The sequence below is a fragment of the Lepisosteus platostomus genome, chromosome 4 (genome assembly GCF_059453375.1).
Source record: "Lepisosteus platostomus isolate fLepPlt1 chromosome 4, fLepPlt1.hap1, whole genome shotgun sequence".
Classification (NCBI taxonomy): domain Eukaryota; kingdom Metazoa; phylum Chordata; class Actinopteri; order Semionotiformes; family Lepisosteidae; genus Lepisosteus; species Lepisosteus platostomus.
In genome coordinates, this window is record NC_142614.1 from 60,268,238 (window position 1) to 60,280,398 (window position 12,161).

The following is a 12,161-nucleotide window of genomic DNA, read 5'->3' on the forward strand; positions in this document are numbered from 1 at the left end:
GTAATATAAAACAAAAGACATGCCTGTTTGTTGGGGTTGCTTGTCTTTTAGTTATGATATACCTTTCTGTGATGAAGAAAATATTCATTTGTTCTAGGTAACTTGTTAGTTTTTACTTTCTAGCTACTGTTTCTTTTAATTTTATGGTTGGCAAGCAGACTGCGTGTGATGAAAATTAAACAATGTTGGAATACACAAGTCACAGATGAAAGCTTTTGCTACAGAAACAAGAGGAAAACTCTTAACCTTTATTGTAATGTGGATAACAAGGATTTATGTCAGTTTCTCTGATGATCCCTATTAGTTTTATAAAAGATATAATTATTTGCAATTAATAAATGAGTACTAACCTCATGTTTTCTTAGGGCATCTTAAAATATTTAACAAGCTGTTTTTGTTGAATTTCTTTTATCCCTTTATCATGTTAATGTGTGGGATGAATGGAAGGAAACGCAATGACAAACCTAAAACAAAACCTGATTTTCTCCAGAGATTCATGTTGATAGGAGTATAACAGTAGTTTCAGTTTCGTCTTTATCAGTGCATAGATCGTTTTCGTTAACATTGCTTTATTTTTGACTTTATGTTTGCTGACATATGTGCAAAGTTTGCATTAATTGTAGTGTGCTGAATCGTACAGCACTGCTAATGACATTTGGGAAGCACTCTCTGTCGCCAGCCCTTCTGAAGGTGAAATGAAGCAATGGGCTGAAGGAGGTCAAAGGAGGTGTTTTGTCCTGACAGCTGGGAGTGTTGCCTGATTGAATCTGAATGAAGAAGACATTTCTCTGGAAGGAACAAGGGGAACAAAGCAGATCAGCTGGCCCGAGTTATACTATAAGACTGGTAAAAATGAACTAAGAAACTGTAGAGTAATACAAGCTGATAAATAGTTTGGTAAGTGAGCACTGTATTCTGAAGTAGCAGTTTGAGAAAATGATTAGAAAATGCGTTTTACAGCCTTTGGTAAACACAGAAACTTACAACTATACAGATAAAACATTCAGTCAAGTGGCAATTTCAATTTTTGTTTCATTCTTGCTTGAAAATATGACTGTCGCAAACATTATAGTTTGCATTATAGTTAGAGACTGTTAGAACATTATAGTTTATTTCAAAATTCTTTTCGTCAGCCTCTGTAAAGGTAATTTGGCAGATACTTTGTTTGCATGCAACAGAGATTAAACAATTCAGGTTAACTAATGTTTTGATATGAAATTAAATATATATGTGCAGTGTTTTATATATAGATTTGAACTTGCTTTCCTAAAAAAGTTTACACGTGTTCTACTAATACATATTGACACACTTGTATGACTATGAATCATCTCTTGAAATCTCTGAATGCACTGTAAGAGTTTTGTTCTTTTTGTCAGATTCAGGTATAGCACTACTTTTAACTCTGTCTCTCTCTGTCTCTCTCATGTGTCCTTTTATTCACAAAAAATATTATCTCTCAACATAGCATTTATAATTCCAATATAACTGTAAGAGACTATTAAACAGAGTGCACAACAAAGATATTGCAGAGAGAAATATAAGGTAAGTGTACAAGACTATCTGGTGAAGGTCTAAAAATAAAGATTTTCAGCATAATGTATTGGTGGGCTATGTAAAATGTTGATACAAAGTATATTTTGTCAAACACATGCCATTAAAGGATGAGTAATATACTTTTTCAAATACTTTTTTGTTCAAATGAACTGGCAGAAAATTAAATTAAAATATGTTTCCTGATTGAACTTACGTGTGTTTTAGCTATGCAGGCTAACTCAGATTTACCTTAGAACTTTACAGTTTATATAGAATTATTTTTCTTTCTTTAAAGTGTAGAGTAGTGGATGTGGAATACTTAAAAAATTATTGCTTACCATTTGCCTTATAAAATATTATGAATTAATCATGAAGTTTTGTAGTGTATTAAAGAAAATCAATGGACTGAATCATACTGCTGAGCAAATGGTTTATAGTTTTAAAAGGCAAGTAAGTCGTTTTTGTCACACTGCATTTTTTCATATGTGGGCGAATGTGAATGTGTGTTGATATCCCTAAATGTGCAAGTGTGCCATTTTAGAAAATATGTATAAAACCCTCCACAAGACTAGAATTTGATTTACACATCTAAAATGATTATGAAAAAGACTTCAGAACTAAAGACATTAGACTATAGTATTAAGAGGCATATGTATGCAAATGATGAACATGAGGTGATATATTTATCTAAATACTTTTGTCTAAAATATTACACTTCACTTGACATTGTTAGAAGCTGAATGAACTCTTAATGTTTGAGATGATATATTTCTGGACAGTACATGTTGCAATGCCATCGGAGTTAATGATTGGAAGGGTGATACTTTTTTTTGCACAACTTCTCCTCTACCTCTATCCCAGGGAGAGGGAAAGTAATGACACCCTAGGTGTAGTATAACAAGAGGCAGAGTTTCTCAATAAGAAACTGCATCGTTAAGGGCCTGCAACCGGCGACAGTGATGTGACAAGTGACCGCTGTGGGTTGCCTTACAGTCAGTGGCATAACAATTAGGAATCACCTGCCTGCCTTGGTAGAAAGGGGGAGACATAGGCTTGTCAGAGGAAGCAAGGGAGTGCTCTCCGGTAGCACTATGCCGCAAAGCTCTCCACAACGGCTCAGGTTGCAAAGCCCCGGTGCAGAGCATGCCCAGCAAACAGACTGACCAAAGGACTGGCTTGGCCCTCCTGAAAGAGGAAAGCTGGGGCTAATTCCTGAAGAGGCTGCAAGGAGAACAACAGTATGAAGGAGTGGTGAGAGAGGTTAGGGCTGGTGTGGATTTAAATCCTAGGTGGGGCACTTATGTTATCCCTTTGCACAAAGCACTTCACACAGATTGACGTAGAAAAACACAGCTGTGGAAATATCTGTTGCTTTGGATAAATTTAGAGTCATTATTATTCCCAGTTTTCAGCAAGGGCGACCACTTGAATGCCTGTTTTATCTGGCCATATTCAACCAGGCTGACTGCTGCGTGTGCAGTCCTGTGATTTGGAGAAGCTAGCAGGCGAAACAGGCTACAGGGGCCGGAGTAAGAGCAACAAGTCCAGAGGGGACTGGGAGTCCTGTTGAGCTGTGTGTCTTGTCTGTGTGTTTGCAAGCTACACTTTGAAGGCTACATTGCCACTGGAGTGAAGTTGCTCCATGTTTGGCGTTTCGTGTATTCTTTTATTTCCAGATTGCAGTCTGGCCGCATTAGGAAGGCAGACAGTTGTTAGTTAACTCAGCCTCCTGGTGCAAGGCAAAGGCTCTGGTGGCTGTATGCCAAAACAATATCGATTGGCAGACCGGCTGAACAATGTAGGGTGCTGGCAGCTGCAATTGCCATAGCAGAGCATGGTCCAAATCCTACTAAGGTCAAACAGCAGACTGGCTGGTTGCAAGGAGCTCCTTCAGCTGCTATTTATATATATATATTTGTGTGTTGTGAAAGTACCGACAGTGATTGGTGTGCATGCTCTGGTAGTTAAAACACTGCAGACTCCAGTGACTCCAATGTCTTTGCTGAATATTTGCTGTTGTATGTGTTTACTCTACATGTGTGATGCAACTTTGCTCTCCGAATGTAATACCCTAGGGAGCTGGGAGCTCTATAAATAATAGAAGACTCTGTAGTTGTTGTGTCTGACTGCCGGTAAAGTAAGGAAGGCAATAGAGGGGTTCTGACTAAGACAGGGACTTGAATTTCCACTGCTACTACTGGTTAGGGACCAGTATGTGAGACAGCTGTTTGTACCCTGATGCCTGGAGTCCATGAGTGAGGGGCCAGGGGTGCAGGCAATGTCAAACCTCTCCTGCAAGATGTTGGGACCAGTGCATTTGTCTGAGTGTCCCAGTGTTCCAACCTCGAGTATGACCCTGGAAGGGAATTCACTAAAGCTACTGTAAAGACATTAGGAGTTGTGATACATGTTGGTGGCAGAGCTTGGCGGACAGGATACAGGCAGGTGGGCTGGAACTGGGTGCAGGGATGACAGGAAGAGAAAGGAGAGAACCATCAGGATGGTGGAGCTCCAGGGCCAGGCAGCACACTCATGGATGGAGCTGTCATTCAGAAGGTGTCCAGGATGCCAGACTGCGCAGGATGCGTGCTCTTCAGGGAGTCTTCTCCAGAGACCAGGGCTGCGCACGCCATGAGAGAGGACTGGGGAGGTGCACTAGAGACCAGGCCTAAGGAGGTGCCTGCTGATGTCCATGTCCAAAGTGGGGTCTCATCTACACTCAGAAGCCAGAATAATTCTGGACCGCACAGTGGCGGACAGGGTTCCCAGGCCGAGACTGGCAAGGCAGGGAAATGGGAAAAGAGGAACAAAGATGATTCCACTGGGATGTGACGAGTGGTGATTTGGGGGATGGGGTGAAGTACTGCAACAATGTTGAGGAGAGACAAAATAGACTTTAAATACCCCAGCATACCTGCTGAGTTCTGACTTTGCATGCTCTTCTATGAATAAAGTCAAAGAAAGAAGAAGAACAATCTAAATTCAGTAAAGAGCTTTTGAGTAGTTTGGTTAGATCCTAACAAATAAATACACTTTGTCGAGGGTATTTCACCTACTTGAGGGAATGGCAGTCTAGCTATGAGAATGAGGCTCCCTGAAACCCCCCCCCCCCCACTATTGTTAGGAATGAGCCAGGAAGCTGCTGCAAGAGTGCAGATTGGAAGTGGGACGGGATGCAAGAGAGAATGGAAGTCCCAGGTGCAAGACACCAGGTGAGGTGAGCGGAAATGTGGGAGATTATGATCTAGCCTTTCTCCCAACTTCTGCTATAAATTTCACCATTACAAATTTTCTAATGGATACTACTCCTACAAAAAAAACTAGCTCAGATACTGCTGATGACATACAATGGGTCATATTAATGTCCTGTAAAATTAAAATCCCACCAAAATAATTATTGACTGTATAGTGCAAATAAAATATTTTTGCAAATTATTGCAAATATCTCCTTCTTTCTGACACTGTAGCTGTTTTGCAAATAATCGGTAAAACAGATCCTAATAAGTGCTTTTTGCAGAGTAAGAAAACAAGTTACTTAAAATAAAGGAAAGTAAAACAACTGTGACTAATTTCCTGTCTCTTCTCAATCTCACATTATCCCTAAGCACATTGTGAAGTCACAATGTGAATGCAACATTTTTTGCTTTATTTTTTCTGTAACTATATCTAACTTTCTTCCAGTCTGTACATTCATTTGTTTGAAATGACAAATCTTTAATTGAGTTTATGATAATTTATTTCACCTGACTTTTTCTGAACTATGTGAACCAGTAAGCGTTCCACTTGTCATTATGGTATCTGTTCACAAGTGCATTCGGGCATGCAAGCAGAACAAAAGCAGAGAAGAACACATTTGGATTAAAAAAGACTTGAGTATTATGATATGTATTTCAGATGAATTGGCAATTTATTATTTATATTTTACAATCAATGGTTTTCATTGTTTTTAACATATATTTTTTGGTTTGAAGAACATTACGAATCTGATGACTGAAGGTCTTCAAAGACAGCAGAAATGCTCAGCTGCAACCCCAGCTAGGGTTAGGGTTAGCATTGCCGTAATACATATACAGTTTTTACACTCAGTGCTGGATTCCGGGGCCTAAGGCAGCCTTAGGACAAGGGATTATTTGCTGCTATCTGCAAATTTATTTTTTAGAGGCTTTGGGGTGCTTGTATTACACATTGCACCATTCAGTAACTGTATCCCCAAACTAAGCCAGATCAAAAGTTTTAAGAAAACCTGTTCTAATGGATAAGTGCTCTTAATTGTATCATTTAAAGTGCAACTAGAAGTATAACTGCAGTGAACATTCAAGGGTTCTTATAACCCCAACCTCACACTGATCTAATATGCATGCTGATTTAAATACCATCTATTAATCATTCATCACCTGTTTGAACATTTGCCTAAAGAAGATGAATTATTGAAGAAAATACATTTCCAAGGGCTTTTTATCGATCGTTTTGATTGTTTTAGAGACAACTTTTTTAATTTGAGAAACATTTAGAATTTTATCACTGGAAGTCTTTAGAGACGGATAGCAGAAATGCTCAGTTGAAACCCCAGCTAGGGTTAGGGTTAGCATTTCCATAATACATATACAGTTTTCACACCCAGTTCTGAATTCTGGCGCTAAAGGTAAGTTTGTTTGGACAAGTGATAATTTGCTGTTATCTGCAATTTTATTTTTCTGAGACTTTGGGCTGCTTGTACTGCACATTGCACCATTCATTAAGTGTATATCAAAACTGTCAGATCAAAAGTTTTAAAGGAAACCTGTTCTAATGGATAAATACTCTATATTTGGTCTTTTAAAGTGCAACTAGAAGTTTAACTGCAGTCAACATTCCAGGGTTTTTATAACTCCAAGTCTACACTGACCTACAATGCATGCTGCAGTAGTTCAGGTGGGTAGCTGCTTCAGCATGCGTAGGCTGCAAAGGAACAAGTAATAGGTTTATTCCATGCTGAAAAAAAGAAGAGAGAAAACACAACGTTTCGGCCGTGGAGCCTTCTTCAGGTGTGGGAGAGACAGGGCAGTAGGCAAAGGTAATGTAGCGGGAGAACAAAGGCTGGGAGGGAGGAGGAGTGAGAGGCGGGAGCAGGGGACAGAAAGAGAGGCCAATCAAGAGGTGTGAAGTCAGAATAGGTGTAGGGAGGTGTGAAATGAAACTTCCATACTTCTTTTTTTCAGCATGGAATAAACCTATTACTTGTTAAAATACATGCTGTTTAAATACCATCTATTAAGTACTGTTCACCTGTTTGAAAATTTGTCTAAAGAAGATAAATCATTGGATCCAGTAAATGTGGATGGCCTTTCCCAGATGCATTGTTTATTTTCAATCAGTCAGTCCAGCTAAGACACAGCACTCAGGGGGGTGGAGTGTAAGATCATCATAAGCCGTGTACTACAGGGTAGTCCCCGATTTCAGCCTAAACCCACCAAAATGTCCGATAGATTGCGTAAGGAGACACACCACTTTTAATTAGCATGACACAGGTGTGTAACACTACAGCCCCTTTAAATCAAGCCTGGAAGATGCCAGCAAAGTGGAAGTCAGCAAAGTGGAAGCAGGAGTGTAGTGGGAGACTCAGTGCGAACTAAAATCATAGAGAAAATATATCTCTAGAAAATATCCTGCTTCTGCCTCATTGGCTTCCACACCAGTAACTGAACTAAATCTATTTTCTTCTTGAGGGGAGGGGGTTCAGACTATGGTAGGAGTGAAAATCTAAGCTATTTGTGCTCAAGTCATGTTATTGTTTATAAAACATCACAGCTAAAAACAAAGCTTGGAGCTACAGATATCTGACATTGTTTGGAATTATTTAGAATTGAGCAAATTATGGTAGCTCTGTTGAAAGGAAGTTCAATCAAGACACGTGTACAGTATTACTCAACATCTACTGAAATGAATAATAAACTTATACTGTTTCTCCCGTTTTAACATCCTGGCACTGTCTTATTAAGGATTTCAGAATACAGTTCGAAATACTGTACTGCTGATCACCTTTAAGATCTTGAATGGTTTGGCACTTGGCTGTATCAGAAAACTCTAAGCTCCTTATACACCTACTGTACAGACTGTCCATGCTCTTTTTCATATAAAAATCCCACCCTGTATTACCCTGAGGGGGAAACAAAAGCAGTACAAATTTAAAGGGAAAGAAATGACTGATAAGGGAAAAGATATTCTCTCAGATTAAGATTTTAGAGACCTGTTGAAACTGACATTTTCCAATAACAACAACAACATGTCCCTGTTCAGTTTAATCAGCAATCATATACTTTTTTAGTTACTTTTTTTCTGTAATTTGACACAAAATATTTTGAGTAATTTCACTTTAAAAACCAATGTTAAATTCCATTACATTTATATTACTTTCTTGGGAAATATGGAATCCCATCAGAATCAAACTAGGGGGCAAAGAGTGAGGCAGAAGCACCACTGTTCTGATACTGTTTAAATGAAATGGGTAAAAGGGTAAACATACAGTACTTATAAAAAAATATTTTGTTTCTAGAATTTTTCTGAAAATGTATGTTTTCAGTTCTTGTTCCAGCATGCATTTTTTTACATACAACTCTATATTGTATACATTGATTGAACTTGTACCTTTTCAAAAATTCATTGTATCCTATACAAAGGCTTTGCATCTGTGAGAGTTAGGTAGTTTCTACGGTAGAGTGCCTTAATATATATTTTGATACAGTACTAATATTTGTGGAACCCCTTACATTTCCGAACACTTATGCACTTCAGAATACATTTGTATTCCAATCTACACCATCATTCTTTTTGACAAGGTTTCAAGATAACCTTCACCAGCATGAACTACCCAGTACAGTATATTCTGTGTATGTGTTGCACAGATCTGTAATGAAAGATTACAAGTTGAAGCCATGATTATCATCAGGTATGTGTGTATTGTCACCACCATGCAATAACGTATTATGCAAGATAGATTTGTCCAAGCTGAGAACTTGCACATATTTTTGTTTATGTTTAGGTTGCAACAGCTATGTGAAATAAAATATTATGTTGAAAAGCTAGAAAAAACAATGACCAGAGATTTCAGTTTGTGTCATCTGACTTTTTCTGCAAGGTATTGGCCAGTCCTCCTAAGACAATGTAATGAAATCTTATCCTGTGGAGAAATTCAACTTCTTGTGTGCCCTGGGTAAATGATACCAGAACATCTCATCAGTCATCTCTTCTAAACTCTAGACTTTTACAGAGGGCAGGGTCTGTTGCGAGGGCACCACCATGTGGGACAGAAATGAAACATCTCCAGACACAATTAATATCCCTGTCACACATATGGCTTTTACCTTTTTAGATACCATAGAAGAACCCTAAAGGAGCATTCAGCAACTAAAGGGGAAAAGGAATTGTTAAGTACATCCGTGTTGTTCAGCACTAGTTAACATTCATACTCTCCAGAACCATTCCTTTCTCTTACTCGATCATACTTTCACTGGAACTCCACCAGGTGACTCAGTAAATACATTTGCATACTGTTCATTGGAGGCCATACATCAAGACACTAATTTCAAAATGCAACTAGAAAAGAAAACTAATGTTTCCCTACATTTCCATTCATGTTTCCTATGGAATAATTTTTTTCTCAATTTGAATGAAGGTTTCTCACTTTCTCAAAAAATGTGCCAAAATGTGACAAAAGCAGAGAATATTCCCTTTTACCTATGAGTATTTTTATGCAGAAATGTTTTACCATTATATAACAAGAGCACTTTTTTGTTCAACACCCCACATTTTAAATGAGCATAATTATTAATTTATACTTATAATAATATTACTAATTTATAATTATTATAAGTTTTGGGAACAATGGGTTTATAGGTCTAATTGCCCAGCTTTTACAAATTGCATACATTGCACACACATACAATATCTGTGAAGGTCTAGGCATGGCTGAGGTCTTTTGAAACTGCTTCTGAAGTGTTTCCCTTGAATTACTCAGCAGAAACCATCATGAAGACCAGAGAACTCACTATGGCAGAAAGGAAAGCCATTTTTAAAATGAGAGGAAAGAAAATGACCATAAGCATACCAGTTCTTCAGTAAAGAGGGAGTATCATGGCTTGGGCACATATGGCTGCTTCTGGAACAGGCTCAATGGTTTTTATTGATGACTTAGCTGAAAATGGCAGTGGTAAGATGAATTCAGAGATCTACAAACAGGTCTTGTCTCCAAATGTATGAAAAAATTGGCACCAGATTTATTGGGTGCCAGTTCATTACATTTTGAACATGCCAAGTCAATCACCAGATCTGACTGAGCATGAATTTCATTTGTTCAAAAGGAGACTGAAGGCAGAAAGCTTGACCAACAAGCAACAACTTCAAGAGGCTGCAGTTAAAGCCTGGCAAAGCATCTCCAGAGACGAAACAAAGAGTCTGGTGATGTCAATGGGACGGAGGCTTGATGTAGTTATTGCAAGCAAGGGATTTGCAACAAAATACTGACTTTTTCATTTCTTTAAATAAAAGACTGAACATAAAGTATACTTTGTTTGAAAATCATTAATTTTGTTTGCAAAATATATTATAAAAATAAAAGGTGACCTTCTGATCTCTGACTGTAATAATTTTTACAGTGTATATTATGTCTTGTGTACACAACAGGGAAACACCAATTTTAAGTTTTTGTCCCAAAACTTTTGGAGGACACATTGATTATATAATTATCTGATAATTTGAGATACAAAATAAACTGAAAAGTGTTGTAAGAGTGTTGTAAGTGGCAATATGGTCCTAAAAATGTTATTTTTAATATTTGAGAAAATATTTTTTAAATATCAGCAAAGCTTCTTTGTCTGTGTTGTATTTTCTGGTTGAAAGAAATAGTTCTCTGAGGTTAGCTTCAGCTTGAGAGAGCCGACTGTCCTGAGAGTCTTCTGATGTGAAGAAAAAAGCAATACTTCCCTAAACAAATGTTTGCTTTCAACTTGGCCCATCTTAGAGGGGCAAGTGAAGATACTGTAGCTTTGAACTGTAGAACACTTGGACTCTGGGACTCACAATCTTTGTAAATAGTTTTTTGAAGACAATCTGTCTTGTATTTTGTGTTCAGTTTGTGATAATTATAAATAAACCTTTGTTTACCTTGAATGTGGTCTCCTATTTATTACTGTGTCATTAAAGAGAAAAGCAATCATGTAGCATAATATGTCCCTGAACTATTACTGACTGTAGGGGGCATTTTATTCACTTTAATCATATCTTATGTTTAATTCAATTCCTGAATTTAGAACTATCTATATATAACATGTGATTTAATCACTCTGATGACTAACAGTTGATGCCAGAACAAGAATTTCTGATTAAACAGTTTGTTGAGTAATTTTCAGGTAAGTAAAGAGGCAGGTTTATTTTTATTTTATGCAGTAATAGATTACACTTACTGTAGGTAGACTCAGTATGAATATTTTCTTCCCATCAAGCTTTTTTTCTACATATCTTGTAAAGAAAATCTGTAACAGAATCACAAGAGTTGAGGGATGGCTACTCAGCTAGTGCTAAAAAATAAATGAGATAATAATCACAAAGGACTTGTTACTTTAATGGATAAGTCTGTAAAGAATTAGTGTGCAGAACCAAATGATTACAGTACTTGCAAAAATTAAATAGGACCAAGAGAGAAATTTAATTCTCTGTAAATGCAATTAGCAAAAAACTGGGTGCATATACAATAGACTCAATGAAGTTGAGATCTTGGTTAAGATAGCTGGAGTTATAATTGCCTTTTAAATATTGAATAATGATACAGCCAGCCCTCATGCCTATCTAAACAGAGAAATGAATTAATCACAACCCAACTGAGACCCAACAGAATCTATGCACCAGATGCATCTTCAACCTAGACACAACCATCAGTATGCAACATCAAAGCAAACATGCTCAGGGACTCAAAAGGAGTTCATATTGTCTACTGTATAAAACAGTGTCAAAAACAGTATGGAAGGTTACAAATGAAGAGGCATTTTGACCCATCTAACATACTAGTTACATGTAGAGTACTAACAGTCTGTTGGCTCCTACAGCTGTTTTCTGAAGGATTGCAGGGATTATATTATACTTCAAGAACATGCTGGGGTAGCTTATTCCATACACTCCCAGTCCTTTGTAGAACACACTTCCACTAAACCCCTACAAATGACTTCCGGTGTGTGTTTTATGATACTGATTGTTAAATGTATAAGAGATAACATTGTCAAGTAAGTCAGTTTAACATATCAGGATGACCAAACAAATTCAACTGCTTGTGCTTTTAATAGAATACAGTTCACATAGTGCATCTTGACCAACACAAATTAAACACAGATACAGTATCTGGAATTGTTCATGTTAGTGTAAAATTTGCCAATCCATCAGTCATGTACTGTATTTAGTACAAAAAACAAACAGTTGAAACAAAAGCCTAATGTTTTGACAAATATGTGGCCTTCCTGTATTGTATTTTTTTTAATTGTAAGCAGCATAAATATTCTGAGAGATTCAGTTAACTCTTGGAGATGTGTTGTTAATGATAGAAAAAGATGGTGAAATACTATGAGAAGGACAGGATGCTATTAGGACAGTATATGAAGCTGTTG